This window comes from Centruroides vittatus, unplaced genomic scaffold, assembly GCF_030686945.1.
Source record: "Centruroides vittatus isolate TY-2023 unplaced genomic scaffold, ASM3068694v2 scaffold_435, whole genome shotgun sequence".
Lineage (NCBI taxonomy): Eukaryota > Metazoa > Arthropoda > Arachnida > Scorpiones > Buthidae > Centruroides > Centruroides vittatus.
The window spans coordinates 7,297,113-7,310,958 of record NW_027122708.1 but is presented as its reverse complement, the minus strand read 5'-3'; positions in this window follow the sequence as shown (position 1 = coordinate 7,310,958).

The following is a 13,846-nucleotide window of genomic DNA, read 5'->3' as shown; positions in this document are numbered from 1 at the left end:
TATGGGGGTGCTGTTACAGAAAGGCATGCAACCCTAATAGAATTGTTTTGATCAGCACTGGTTTTGAAAAAAAATTGATAAAAACGTTCATTTTAACTTAAATCAAAACCAGTGCCAATCAATACATTATATGAAATCAAAACTATTATATTGGTCTCTTAGTAAAGATATAAATATAGTAAATGGTTGCTATTATAATAGTTTGCTAACATTTTTTGGTTCAATTATATGCTATTTAAACTACTATGCTGTACATTAAGAAAATAATGACTAAAACAGTTAATGCATAAAATAGTCGTTAAAGCCCTGGTTAAGATTGATAAAGATAAATGATCATGATTGCACATTCTCAGCTACATGTTGAATCTGATAGCATACAAAAAAAAAAGACTTTAAAAAAATGCTTTTTTTATCTAAAAATAAACTACTGAAATCAGTTTCATAGTTATAAGTTTTAGTGTTTTGGAAAGGCTAAATTATTTCTGATATTATCAACAATTATTTAATGTCAAGATTACAATAAACAGTTTCTACTGTATTTAAACTATTGTATGCACAACGTACTAAATTTTAACAGTAACAAATTATAATTAGGTAATTATTAAAATTATACAATGTATACAAAATATAGTCAAACTATCTTGTAAGAAAATAATAAATTTGTGAAATCAATTGTATATTATATTTTAATAAATTTAGAAATATTTGTCTTCCCAATGTTTTGTATATGTATTATTTAAATTTGGGCAAGCATTACGATGTATGAGGAGTGTGCTATAAATGTAGCACTGCTGAGAAAGAAAAATATTCTGCAGAAACGAGAAATTTATTAATGTAATTAATGATTGTTAGCAATGGAAACCAGAATATTCATAATTGTTATAATATAAAAATAAAATATCAATGTTAAATTTTTATTACATTTCACATTCCCAGAACATGGATCAGTATTAAAATGTTTTGGAAATAATATATTGTAATACACACAAAAATAAATTATAAATATATGATATATTTTTCTATATTTTAAAATATTTATTTCAACACGATACAGCTTGATCTTCACGTCAAATATCAGATAAAAGGAAGTAGTGTTCAGATACTATCGATATTTTTATGCAAAACATCGGTAGTATCGATATTACCGGTTATCCGGTTTACAATCCATTTGTAACCTATTAAAATGGGACATTAAATAAAGACAAAGTAAACATTCGGATTTATTTAATAAACAATATTTCAATTAAAAATTTTTTTTCAGAAATATTAAATAGGCTCGGCTTTAATCGGCTTCTTTTTTCAGAGATAGCCTTATCGACATCCAGAGAGATTTTCTCGGAGTTGACGGAGGAACCACAAATACGGCCTATTTGTGATAAATTGTTTTCGGATTATCGAAATATCATCTACCGTTGTTGACCCAAAAGTGAAACGGGTTGGAATTTGGAGGCGCGATAGATCGATATACTGCCGAAAAACAATACAGTAGACCCCCTATAACACGGCGAAAAAATTGCGATCGTGTTCGTATAACACGGTAAAACGTCATCACCGACTCGTGTCGCCACAGGATTGGTCGAATCTGGACCAATAACGGACATTGCACAAACAGTTTAGTAGGTCCGCTGCTCGTTTAACCTCAACACCATTTATTATTTAACGGCCATAAAAATTATATTTCAATTAATGGTGTCTCCAAAGTTCAGCGAATTTTTCGCAGAAAAATAACTTATCAGGAAACGCGTCCGCCGTTCGATAAACCGCTCCGCGACGAAAACAAGCTTAAGCAATGGTGTCGTCGAACGGTGTGCACTCGGTAATTAATCCTACAATTTTTTGTTTATAGCATAGTTTACATGGATCATTCCAAAAAAATTATACGTGTTTCGGAAATGTTTGAGTCAAATTAGTCTAGAATCGATTAATTTTATGGAAGAAAACCTTTCAAACAGCCGTAGCCCCTAAACTGCACACGTGCCGGGCTGTGATTGGCTTATGTATTTAAGTGACTCGTACAACACGGAATTCATAACACGGAACGTATCTACCGTGTTATAGGGGGTCTACTGTAATTGCGTCCGCTGTTGATTTATTTGTATTTAATGAATGTTTACTATTTTTTAAAAAAAAAGTCGAGTGCATTATTTAGGCTTATTTCTTTATTTTTTTTTGTTCAAGTCCAAATGGTTCAGCAGACATTGAAGTTGAATTTATTATATTTGCAGGTTCATTTGTTACTGCTTTTGAAAAATGTATGTACTGTACAGTAGTTTTCCTTGAGTCGAAAAGCGGGGCTCTTGAATCTAGCAATCTAAAATTGTTGAAATTCCACATACAGTTCGTGTTTCGTAACCATTTAATCTCTTGATTACTCCTTTTAACGATTGCAATAACTTTTTACTACATTCTGTAGTAACAGAATTTTATACTGTCTTCAACTTGACGTGAAGTACTGTACATGAACACTTGGAACGATTGAAGATATTGTAACGTATGGTACTGTACGTATCGCCCGAGACGCTGTTAGTTGCTTGTTCAAAAGATTCAAAAACAATTACAACTTATTGATCTTACTTAATTGTACTATAAACTAGTACACGAAAATTTAAATTGTCTTCCCTTTCTGACTTGTGGAGGATTAGTGACTTCTTAACTCTAAAACATTTTTAAAAATGGAAGTAGAATCAAAAACTAAAGGTCGAAAAAACAAACCAGTTTCCAACAAAACGAAATTCTTTTTACTACTGTAAACTTTTCCCTAAATGCATTTCGCCGGATATTCTGAACCTCTTCAGTAGGGTTGATTACAAGTACACAGTACAATTTAAATTTCCATCCATGACACGCACCCATTATTTCATACCGGGATTACAACTTATATACGTCTGACAAGATTTTCCCAGCATGCCGCTGGAACTGCACCATTATTTAAATTTACTGTTTGCATAAAAATTGCGAAATGTTCATTTAGTCTTTTTGCAATATTTCCCCCCCGTATACAATTTTTATCTTATTTATATCAATTTAACAATTATTAATATCACAATGTAGAAAAATTGGGAAGTATCAACTTTTAATCGTACAGCAGCCAGATGTTCAGATACTCTAACCTTTAATTTTCGTTTTATTTCTCAATGTAAAAGCTTGGGATGCCACACGTGCATTGTAATCTATAAACCATTCTTTCGTCCAAAATACCGTCCCCTACAATTGTAAAGCAATTATCGGTAAGTGGGGTAGAGTGTGGATCGTAAAATAAAAGCTCCGATTCGCTTTTTTTTAAATGGGTTGACTTTGTTTAAGCCAATAAGTGTTCTTTCACCAATCCCGGGCCATAAATATTTCGGTAAACACAATTCTAAGGCGATACGTACTGTAACATTCTATAGCAATTACAGGTAAAAAAAAGCAAATTATTGGCTGATAATATCGATAGTAAACTTTTTCTAAACTGTAGTTGGTTAATTTCTCTCTGTTAGATCGACGAATCAGTCACTTATAAAAACAGAGCAGCTAAAATTGCCGCGAAATGCCACGTCCCTCAGATTACCATCTTTGAATTATAAGAATCGATTTTATAGCGATTGTTTACATAATTGTTTTTTGACTTCTAATTTGCTAATGAAAAGTTGTTTGACAATATTTAGACTAGTAAATGTTTTCAAAACCGTTTGAAAATAAATATGCCCGGGAAACTCCACCTTTCAATAGTAAGTCTATGAAAAACCTTGCTGTTAATTGGCTTTAAACTTCTTGTGTATACGCCTTCTATGATCTAATTGGTCATTTCTATCATGAATGAATCGATATCAACCAATGATCTGACTTTCAGGTTTCTCCGTAACGTGGAGCACAGATGTATACAGTACGCCAGTTCTGGAGTTTCACCGTTAGGCGCGCGGAATACTATAGTTACCAGTCAACTTTGCTGTCTTGTCGATAAAAGAAAAATTTACGTACAGATTTGAAATTTTGCATAGCGCGTCATGTCTCTTAAATAATACACGGCTGATCGATTTAACTTTCCTGGAACACGATAGGCGTTTAGTGAACGAGCTGCAGTCTCTTTCGTCAAATGTTTCTTTATAAACGCTGAATGCAGAATTAACATTACTATGCGAATTTTTCCTAATCGAACGTAAATAAAATAAAAATCGATCAATAAATACACTAAGTTGCTCGTAAGGCATTTTTATTAAATAATTTGCTTGTAGACTTGATAGACATGTTATATTTTCATTTGATGTAAACACATTTTTAATATAACTTTTTAATTTCTGATTAAGTATACTTACCAAAGAAGCGACTAAGCATATTACAACAGTTTTTTATGATTCGCATAATTTTTCCGAGTTCACTATGAAATATTTCAATGTTTAAAATTCTGTGCTGTATATTAATTAATGTACAGTACTATATATATATATATATATATATATACAGTAGAACCTCGCTTAACGAGCATAATTCGTTCCAGAGTTTAACTTGTTAAGCGAAACAATTTTTCTCATAGAAATTAATGTAAAACACGATAATGCGCACCGAAAAATGTTCAAATGTTTTATGTATAACGTTTATACAAAAAAATTGTACAATATACACTGTTAAGAAGCGCGAATCATCATCATCATCTTTTCCTCTAACGTGGAATGAACCAACCTGGAATGAAAATTCGATTTGCAGAAACAAAAAAAATATCACAGCTAATATGTTTGATAAACACTCCAAACGATATGCTAAATTCTTGGGTTATGTAAATGTTATAATTAAATATTAGAAATTAATTAATTTGACTAGAGGTAGGCAGTTATGTTTCCATCTCGTATTAAATTTAATAATTATAAATAGTTAATTTTTAATTCAGACATTTCTAAAATTTAATTTGGAATCGATCATTAAATTTAATGGCCTAAGAATTTGGCATATCGTTTGGCGTGTTTATTATATTACGGGCTATGGATGTTGATGTTTATAACTAATATGTGTGAACACAAGTTTGGATAAATATGTGATCACAAGCGACACTAAGATGCTAGCGGAACGAATGCTAAACACAGACTGATGGAGTATGCTGCATGCACACAATTCGAGACGTCCCCTCTCCTCATCACTCGTTAAGCGAGACAAATTCTTAACATTTGTTTTGCTCGTTATATGAAATACTCGTTGTGTGAGGTGCTCGTTAAGCGAGGTTCCAACTGTAATTATTGAAAGACATTTAAGAGCAAGAAAAATGTGTAACATTTTAAATATTTGCAAAGTCTTAGCTATTCCCGCAAATTTTCATTGACCCCTAAAGGGTCAATACCGACCCCGTCAAGAAAGCCGTAGTTAATAGAGAAGTTGCGGCGCAGTACAGTACAAACGTTATTTGTACAGTACACGACAAGCAGAAGTTCACGGTTTACGTTTTAACTTTAAACGTGCGCTGCAACGTTTAAAAAATCATTGCAGCGCACGTTCACAACATCACGTGACTCAGTGAACATCGCGCATTGACTCACGGGAAATTTGTTGAAAAAATGGCGGATACATTTAACATCGAGGGTTACCAGCAAGGGTAAATAAACAAATTAAACTGTTTAAAAGTATTTATATGATATTTAATAACACTGAATAATTATTTTTAATTAGCGTTCTGTCTCCTACCGTACGATCGGACGATAGGACCACCTCATATTTTTGTCGAGAGAAGTAGTGGCTTATGTAAATTCGAAAGCAGCTCGGAAAATTAATGTTTAGAAAATTTACAAACATATCACGCTGTTTATGGTAGAAGACGCCGTGAAAGAACAAACCTACCTTAAGATAAGCTATTATGAAGACAAATATATGTAAATTCTATAGGCACTTCGCATCACTTGCAAAAAATTGAATAATTAAATTTCTGGATTAAAATCGTCTGTTTTTTACAATATTATTCGTAAATTCTTAAATAATCATTATATTAATTTTAAAAAAAAATCATAATTTTAACCTGAAACAAAAAAAAAATGAAGTTTAGGCCGAACTTTTACTGGCCATGCTACACGTAGCGAAAGCCATTATCGACCGTCTATTGCCAGATGGTGGCGCTCGACGGTCCGCCGTCCACGTTTTGGGCTGAATACGACGGCCGCAACCTCTCTAATATAATAGAATGTATTTAACAAAATATTTCAGTTTTAGAATTAATAAATCACAGGAGAGACAATCGTAAATTACTTGTCAGCAGTTTATAATAAATTTAAATTTGATTTTGTACTCGATTTTTACAACGAAACACCAATACACTTTGGATTTTCAACGTCAAACGGCATAAGAAAGCTACGCAGCAGCGGCCGAATGGATAAAAATGGAACAAGCAGCTCTTAGCCTGCCGTTCATTATTTCCAGACGAAGGACAACCCAGAACTCACCACGTGGAAGTGGCTGCTTCAGAGTTCCACCAACGGTTGGAAAGAATCCCATTCCACAAGTGACCAATATCACTTGTCGAGTCGAGTTCTTCCTAACTCGCACGATGAAAATATTTATAATTACCTCTGAATACTCCAAATTCAGCTATTCGAAACTCACCGTATTATTACTATCTAAACTAAGGGATGCAATATTACAACAACTAGTAATAAAGAAAGATTGAAATGTATAAATACACCTGGTCGTAATAAAATGCACGTTAGGGCCACAAAATTTAGTTCTCATACCGAACTTCATTAAAAAAAAAAAAAAAAAAAAAAAAAAACTCGCCCTGCGCGGGATTTCATAAAGCGGGGACACAGAAAGCCCTCTCAATCTCCAATTGGCCTCTTCACTCGAGCGAACCATAAAGAAACGAAACATAGAAAGCCTTCTAAGCCTCACCGTCTTTTGTCTTCACCCCAGCGAGCGTTAAAGATAAGGAACACAGGAAACCTCCGCCTTTTGTAGGCGTCTCCTGTCTTCGTCCGAGCGGGTCTTAAAGATGTGCGACACAGGGAGCCTTCTCCGCCTTCCGTCGGTGTCTCCTATCCTCGTCCGAGCGGGCTTTAAAGATGCAGGACACAGAGTTAGTTTGAGTAAAAAGTAACTCCAGTAAAAAGGCCGACAGGAGTATCCATCTCTTTACTCGAGCGGGCCTAAGAGAAAGGCGACACAGAGAACCCTTTCTGCCTCCCCTACATTACTGAAGTTTACTTAATTGCAATTTTCCGCGAAATCTCAAAGAAACGCGGAACTTTCGAATAAATTTAGGCTTAACAATATAACTACCTATAATAGAAAAAGCCGACAATACATTCTAACAATTCGTTACGTATTAGAATATGTTGTTTAGAACGCGTGATGTATTACGATCCCGTCATATATTTACGTCACGTGTTACGTAAAAACATTAATCGGTTTGAAATATTTCAGAAAAGATCATTTTATTAAAATAATATTCATTAGAAGCAGGATTACTTTCAGTTTCTTTAAGTTAAAATAATGCTTTTTTTCCTAATACTGTAAATAAAATTATAGAAGTGTCGAATCATTCATTTATTCTAAAGTAATGTTATCTGTATTAGACTTATTAGTGACGATTTTACTAGTTATTAGCATTTACAATTTTTTTTTATAAAACTCGTCTGTGTCCCCGAAATTAAGCTTCCTGCCATTTTATAATATTTAAAAATATGATAAATATTCTAATAAAATATGATAATAGATGGCGGCACTAAACTTTTTAATGTAGCCGAGAAATCGACCAACTCGTTGATGGTTTATTTTTCATTGAAGAAAGTTAATGAAATTAAAAGTATTAAAATTCCAACAAAAGAAATCTTTAATTTAAAATAAAGCCTTTCAAACACATCTGATGTGCAATATATACAATACATGGTGTTTTCATCATACATTTAAGTATAATATTTAATTACCATGAATAAAACCGGTAGTAAATAGCCAGAACGATAATTACATAAAAATTTTACAAGAAAATTCTAAAAACAGTTTTTGTGGAATTTTCTTGTAAATCTTAAATATAAACATTTAATTTTGTATACACTATACCCAATGGTATCCAAAGTACCACAGGGGTACTCAAATTGATACTTGAGTTAAGCCAAGTTTCCCTTTGAAATACTGTATGTGTGTCCTGTTTGCAGTCTGTCTAATTCCTTCAGTCGTCCTCCCGAAGTAGGCTCGCGATCACTTGCGATCATTCAGGGAAAAAATTCAAATTTCGGGTAGCGGGAAATTGAGCAGAAATTATGTATTTATAGTGAAATTTCGCAACTTTTTCTTAGTAATTTATTCCATAAACATAGATATTATATGTACAATACATTTTTCTAATTTATTTGAAAAGTTTTATCGCAGACGAATGAGATTCATTTAGACTCGACATTCCTTTCAATTCCTTGTCCTAATATGTATTAGAGTCCTCAAAACAATAGATTTTTAAACATGTAATAATATTCAACACCGGTCAAAACACAATATTTTCATTTTGTCTTACTTAATCAAAATGATTTATATTATATTATATAGGGTAAAACTTATAATTATTTTCGTCTTAGGGGTACGCCATCAAAAAAGTTCGGAGGTAAAATTGCACTGACCAGGGTCGCCAAAGTGGTCGATATCGACCCCCAGGGGTCGATAAAACATTATTTGGGGGTCGATGAATAGACTAAAACTTACAAATTTTGAACCGAATATTGCTAATCTTGTTAAGGATCATCAAGCTCATTGGTTGTCAGTTACAAAAATTATTATTAACTATTAACATATATACAATAAATGTAAAATCAAAAAATATATATTAAAATAGTAGGAGCTTTTTTTTTTTGCTTGTAACACACACTTTTTGGTGGGGGTCGATGTGAGGTTTCAAAAGTTGTAGGGGATCGACGATCAAAAAAGTTTGGCGACCCCTGCTATACAGCAATGTTTTTCAACTACAGTATCGCTTAGAGAGATTTCGTGCAATTTTAAAATTGTGTTGTATATATAGTATAAGTATTTTATAAGTATAAATGGAAGATTGTTCTCAAATGAACGTTCACGTAGTCATTAAAATTGTATTATAACAAATGTATATTATTTCATAATATACGTAAGCCTTTAATTTTTCCAAAAAAGTGTGCTTTGAATGCTTCCATATTTTATAAGTGTCACATAACCAAATAGGTCGAAAAACATTGCTACGCAGCAGTGCCGTAACTAGGATTTTGGACGCCTATGGCCAAGAATAAAAATGGCGCCTTTTTAATTTTTGTTATTAAATAAAAATAAAAATGGTGGTTTATTTCTGAAATATATGTTCGTAGAAATTACAGATAATAAATACTATATAAATATAATTATAGAAATTTTTTGTGTTATTAATTTCGAATACATATAATACCGAAACCTTCTCGTTGGCGCTTTTATTAAATTGGCGCCTATGGCGGGAGCCACGTTGGCCATACTCTAGTTACGGCTCTGCTACGCAGTAATCCTTTGTTCCTAGCTTTTTAAATTTTGTTTTGTACTTCTGTAATTGAAACAACCTGTGGATGCATGTGGCATGCGAGTGCGGATGTTGGCGTCTCTTTCATTTAATATCTCCGGATAAATTAAAGATGATAACACGAAATTTGGCACGGTAACTTGATTATGAGGGACATTGATGATGATAAAGGTCGACGAGGTGGGGAAATAGTGGGCGATCTCGAGAGAGATCTGACTTAACGAAGATTACTCGTTATTAGCATTTAAGATTATTTTTATAAAACCAATCACTACCCTCAAAATTAAGGTTTTTGTCATCTTAAAATAATAATATAAAAACATTGTTTTCACAACAAAACCTCATAAAAGATGGCACGAGACACGAATGTTATTTTTTAAAATAACATTGCATAACACGCCGTAAAACTACGCAACTCATTGGAGGAATTTCTTTCGGCTTTTCTGGGTTGAAATCATCGAAATTAGCAATAATCTCGGAAGTTCAAAGTTGATACGATTCCAATACTTTACCGTATTATATGTAGCGTTATTCTCGCATGCTAGGATATCTGTATTCACAAGTAATCTAAGCCTTTAACAACAACAACTTTATTGTTAACTACAATGGTCTCAAAAGCTCTACATGGAAGATATGCACACCTCATGCTCCAATGCTACAAAAAAACGCCTTCTCAGCAGAGATGTATCCGCCGCCCTCTCATAGCCAAATTATAGATACGACATTATATACACAAAGTAAGTTGGAAGATTGGTTCAAGTTGCCTACAAACCAATAAAAATGAAAAGTTAAACCAATTAATACAAAGGTTCCTAATCTTTTTTGTGTATTGTCCCCTATTAAAAAAGTATTTTTTCTGTCAACCCATTCAATGTTATGTACTGTCAGTGGCGTAGCGTGGGTGTCAGCCGCCCGGGGCGGAGGAAAATTTCGCCGCCCCCTTATTTAAGTATTTTTACATGATATTATTTATTGTGAAATTTTGCCGCCCCCTAAAAGTGCCGCCCGGGGCGAGCCGCCCCTGCCGCCCCTACTACGCTACGCCACTGTGTACTGTACTATAAACGTTAGAGACTCATTCGTTCAATTTTAAACAGCAATATAATGTTGCAATGAGCTATATTTTTATCGATCTACAGCAGTGACGGGCAAACTGTTTAAAGAGGGGGCCAAAGAAAATGAAAAAAAAACTTTAGGCAGGCCAATATAATTTATTAAAAAATAACAATGATACATTTTACAAAATTCTTGTATTTTTTGTGATATTAAGCCCTATTAATGACTGAAAGATTATGAAGGAAAATGTGATTAATGAAACTTTGACTGCATTTCTAATTTCTCATAATTTGGTTCGAACTGAGATGCACTTATTCTTAGAAGAGAAGTTAAATGCCCATCTGTCAGTCTGTTTCTAAGGCAACTCTTTCGAAGTTTCAATGTAGAAAACACCTCTTCACATATATATGGTGAAGCAAACTTTCTGGGCATGAGATATCAGATTTGAGAAAGTGGATTTCGACAAGAACTTGTAGAACTCTAATTTTGGAACATTAAGAAACAACTGTTTGAGTTGAGTGTTACATTGTAATTCAATCAATTCAAGTTGCAAGTCCGGTTTCACTGTTTCACAGTTCACATTAAAAGGCATACCGAAAATTTCAAACTCTTTTTCAATGACACTGAAGTCTTCAAATCTTTGTTCAAATTCACCATGGAGTCTTCTCAGACTATCTTCGTAACTCTTAAGATTTTCTTTCATCACCGGGGCTATTAAATTCAACCTCGGGAAGTGAGAGAAGTCATTCTTAGCAAACTGATTCGCGAATAGAACAAATTGTAGTTTAAAACCTTTGAGATGGCTCCAGATATCATTGATAAATTGATTTTTGTTTTGCATCTTGACATTCAACTTGTTGGTGTGGCAGAGAAGATCCGTAAAAAATGTAAAATCCGAAAACCATGCAGTATCTTCCAGGATTTTATACTCTACACACCCCTGTTTCTCAAGGAAGAATGTCGCTATTTCGTCTTTTAGCTGCCAAACTCTCTCGAAGACGCGTCCTGGGCCGTGTTCAGTAACGCAGAATTCTTGCTAAGTCTAGTTATGCTGTAATGTTGAACTCGTTTCTAACTAGTGCTTGACTCCTCCCACCACTAGCTTCCTTTATCTATTCTTAGCTCCGCCCACTAAGCCACTCAGAATTCTAACATAGGTGTTCTGCGTTACTGAACACAGCCCTGCACTTAGTCACCTTACTTTCGAGTAGTACAATATATCAGAGTACTCAGATTGCATGGATTCTAGAAACTCCCGAAATTGTCTGTGAGCAAGCCATCGAGATCGAATAGTATTAACCAGCTTCACAATAACGTCAAGCACAGATTTTATCTCTAAAGCAGATTTACACAGGGCGTCTTGGTGTATGATGCAATGTAGAAATATATCATTGTTATCTGAATATTTTTCATTAAAGATCCCAACAAATCCAGATTTTTTCCCCTGTCATATTTCTCGCTCTATCTGTTGTTATAGTACATATGCAATTTATAGGTACTTTCAAAGTTGAAATTCCTTCCATAAATTCGTGAAAAATATCCTATCCTGTCCTAGTTCCCTTCAATGACCTCATGCATGCTAGTTCCTCTGTAATACAGAAGTTTTCGTCAACACCTGTTATAAATAATAGCAACTGTGCAGTATCATTTATATCAGAGCTTTCATCCATAGTAATTGAGCAGAATTTAAATTGGCCAATCTTTGATCCCAACTGTGATAATATGTTTTTATCTATTGCTTCGATTCTAGAAGTCACTGTTTTCCGAGATAAGCTTATCGTTTCGAAATCTTTTCTTTTGCCAAAACATATAATATCGCAAACTTTGAGCATGCAGTGTTTAACAAACTCTCCATCAGAGAGAGCTTTCTTTCTTACTTTCTTACTTAGCAATATTGTATGCTACAACATAACTTGCATGTGTAGCTGCTTGCTGAGAACTATTTCCTTTCTTAAAAATACTTGGCTGACCTGATAGTTTTTTGCGTAGATCTTCTGCTTTTTGTTTTCTTTTTTCTTCGGTCATGGCTCTAACCTCGACATTGTTGTGCTTATAGTTGAAGTGTCGTGAAATGTTATATTCTTTGTAGACTGCTACAGTTTCGTTGCAGATGAGACATAGTGGTTTACCCCTAAAAACTGTGAAAGAGTATTTCCAAGTCCATTCATTTTTGAAAACACGGCACTCAGAATCAACTTTACGTTTCTTATTTAACATCTTAGGGCTAAAATTTTTCACAATATGAAGAGTAAAACTAGCAAACCAACAACGCTGAGACAGGTCTGAATCAAGAAACGTGTTTCGGTATCTAATCGCGTTGCCAGTTTTACTCTTCGCTACAAAGTTGCCAGCAGCCAGTGCCTTTCACTCTCAACATAACATTCCAATATCTAGGATAAGTCAATAAATTTGGAAGTCGTCACTGATATAAAACGAAAGAGAGGAAAAAAGAAAAAAATATTTATTTTTCTTATAGTCTGTATTCTCTTTTATTCGTCAGATTAGAAATAATGTCGCGCGGGCCGGATAGAATATTTCAGGGGGCTGCATCTGGCCCGCGGGCCGTAGTTTGCCCATCACTGATCTACAGCATACACACACAAATATATACCAAAATTAAATTTAATAGAGTAGAAATCTAATATAAAAAATCGTACAAATTTTCTTATAATAAACAAATGAAACTGTCGATGACATTATTTAGTTATTATTTAAAACAAATACAGCCAATTTTACTTTTCTCTATTTATCTGCGGTTTTAGAGGACCGATGCCATCGGCGTTCAGTAAAATATTGAAGTCCTCCCAAAATTTTACCTTAAATGAGATATGAAATTTTTGAGATATCATATTTTTACGTTCATCCAAAAAAATTAATCGTTAGTTCGAGCTGCCTCGCGGTTACTAAATTCTTTGTCATATTACTAAAAACTGCATTTGAAACTCCTTCAGTCTGTATCGTGCTTAAATAAATGCAGCCTGGGATCGACAATTTATACACTCGTAAATATCCTATCACCGAGCGAATTTGCAAACTAATTTATGATCCCTTTCAACTTACAAAACTCAGTCGAGTCGACAGTGACGTCACCAAATGTCGTTCGACAACTTCTCACACAACAGACTAGAGCCCCTGCATCGACAAAAGATAAAGTGCGACGCCGGTAAATGCAAGATGTTAGAACCCATATAAATACGGCAAGTCGTTAACGAATGCGAAAACATTCGCGACGGACTATGGAAGAGAGTAGTTAAGTAAGACTACGAAAATTACAAGGCTAAAGAAATATATTACAACGCGATTTCTTCGCGTACGCTTGACACCTCAAGACCGCTA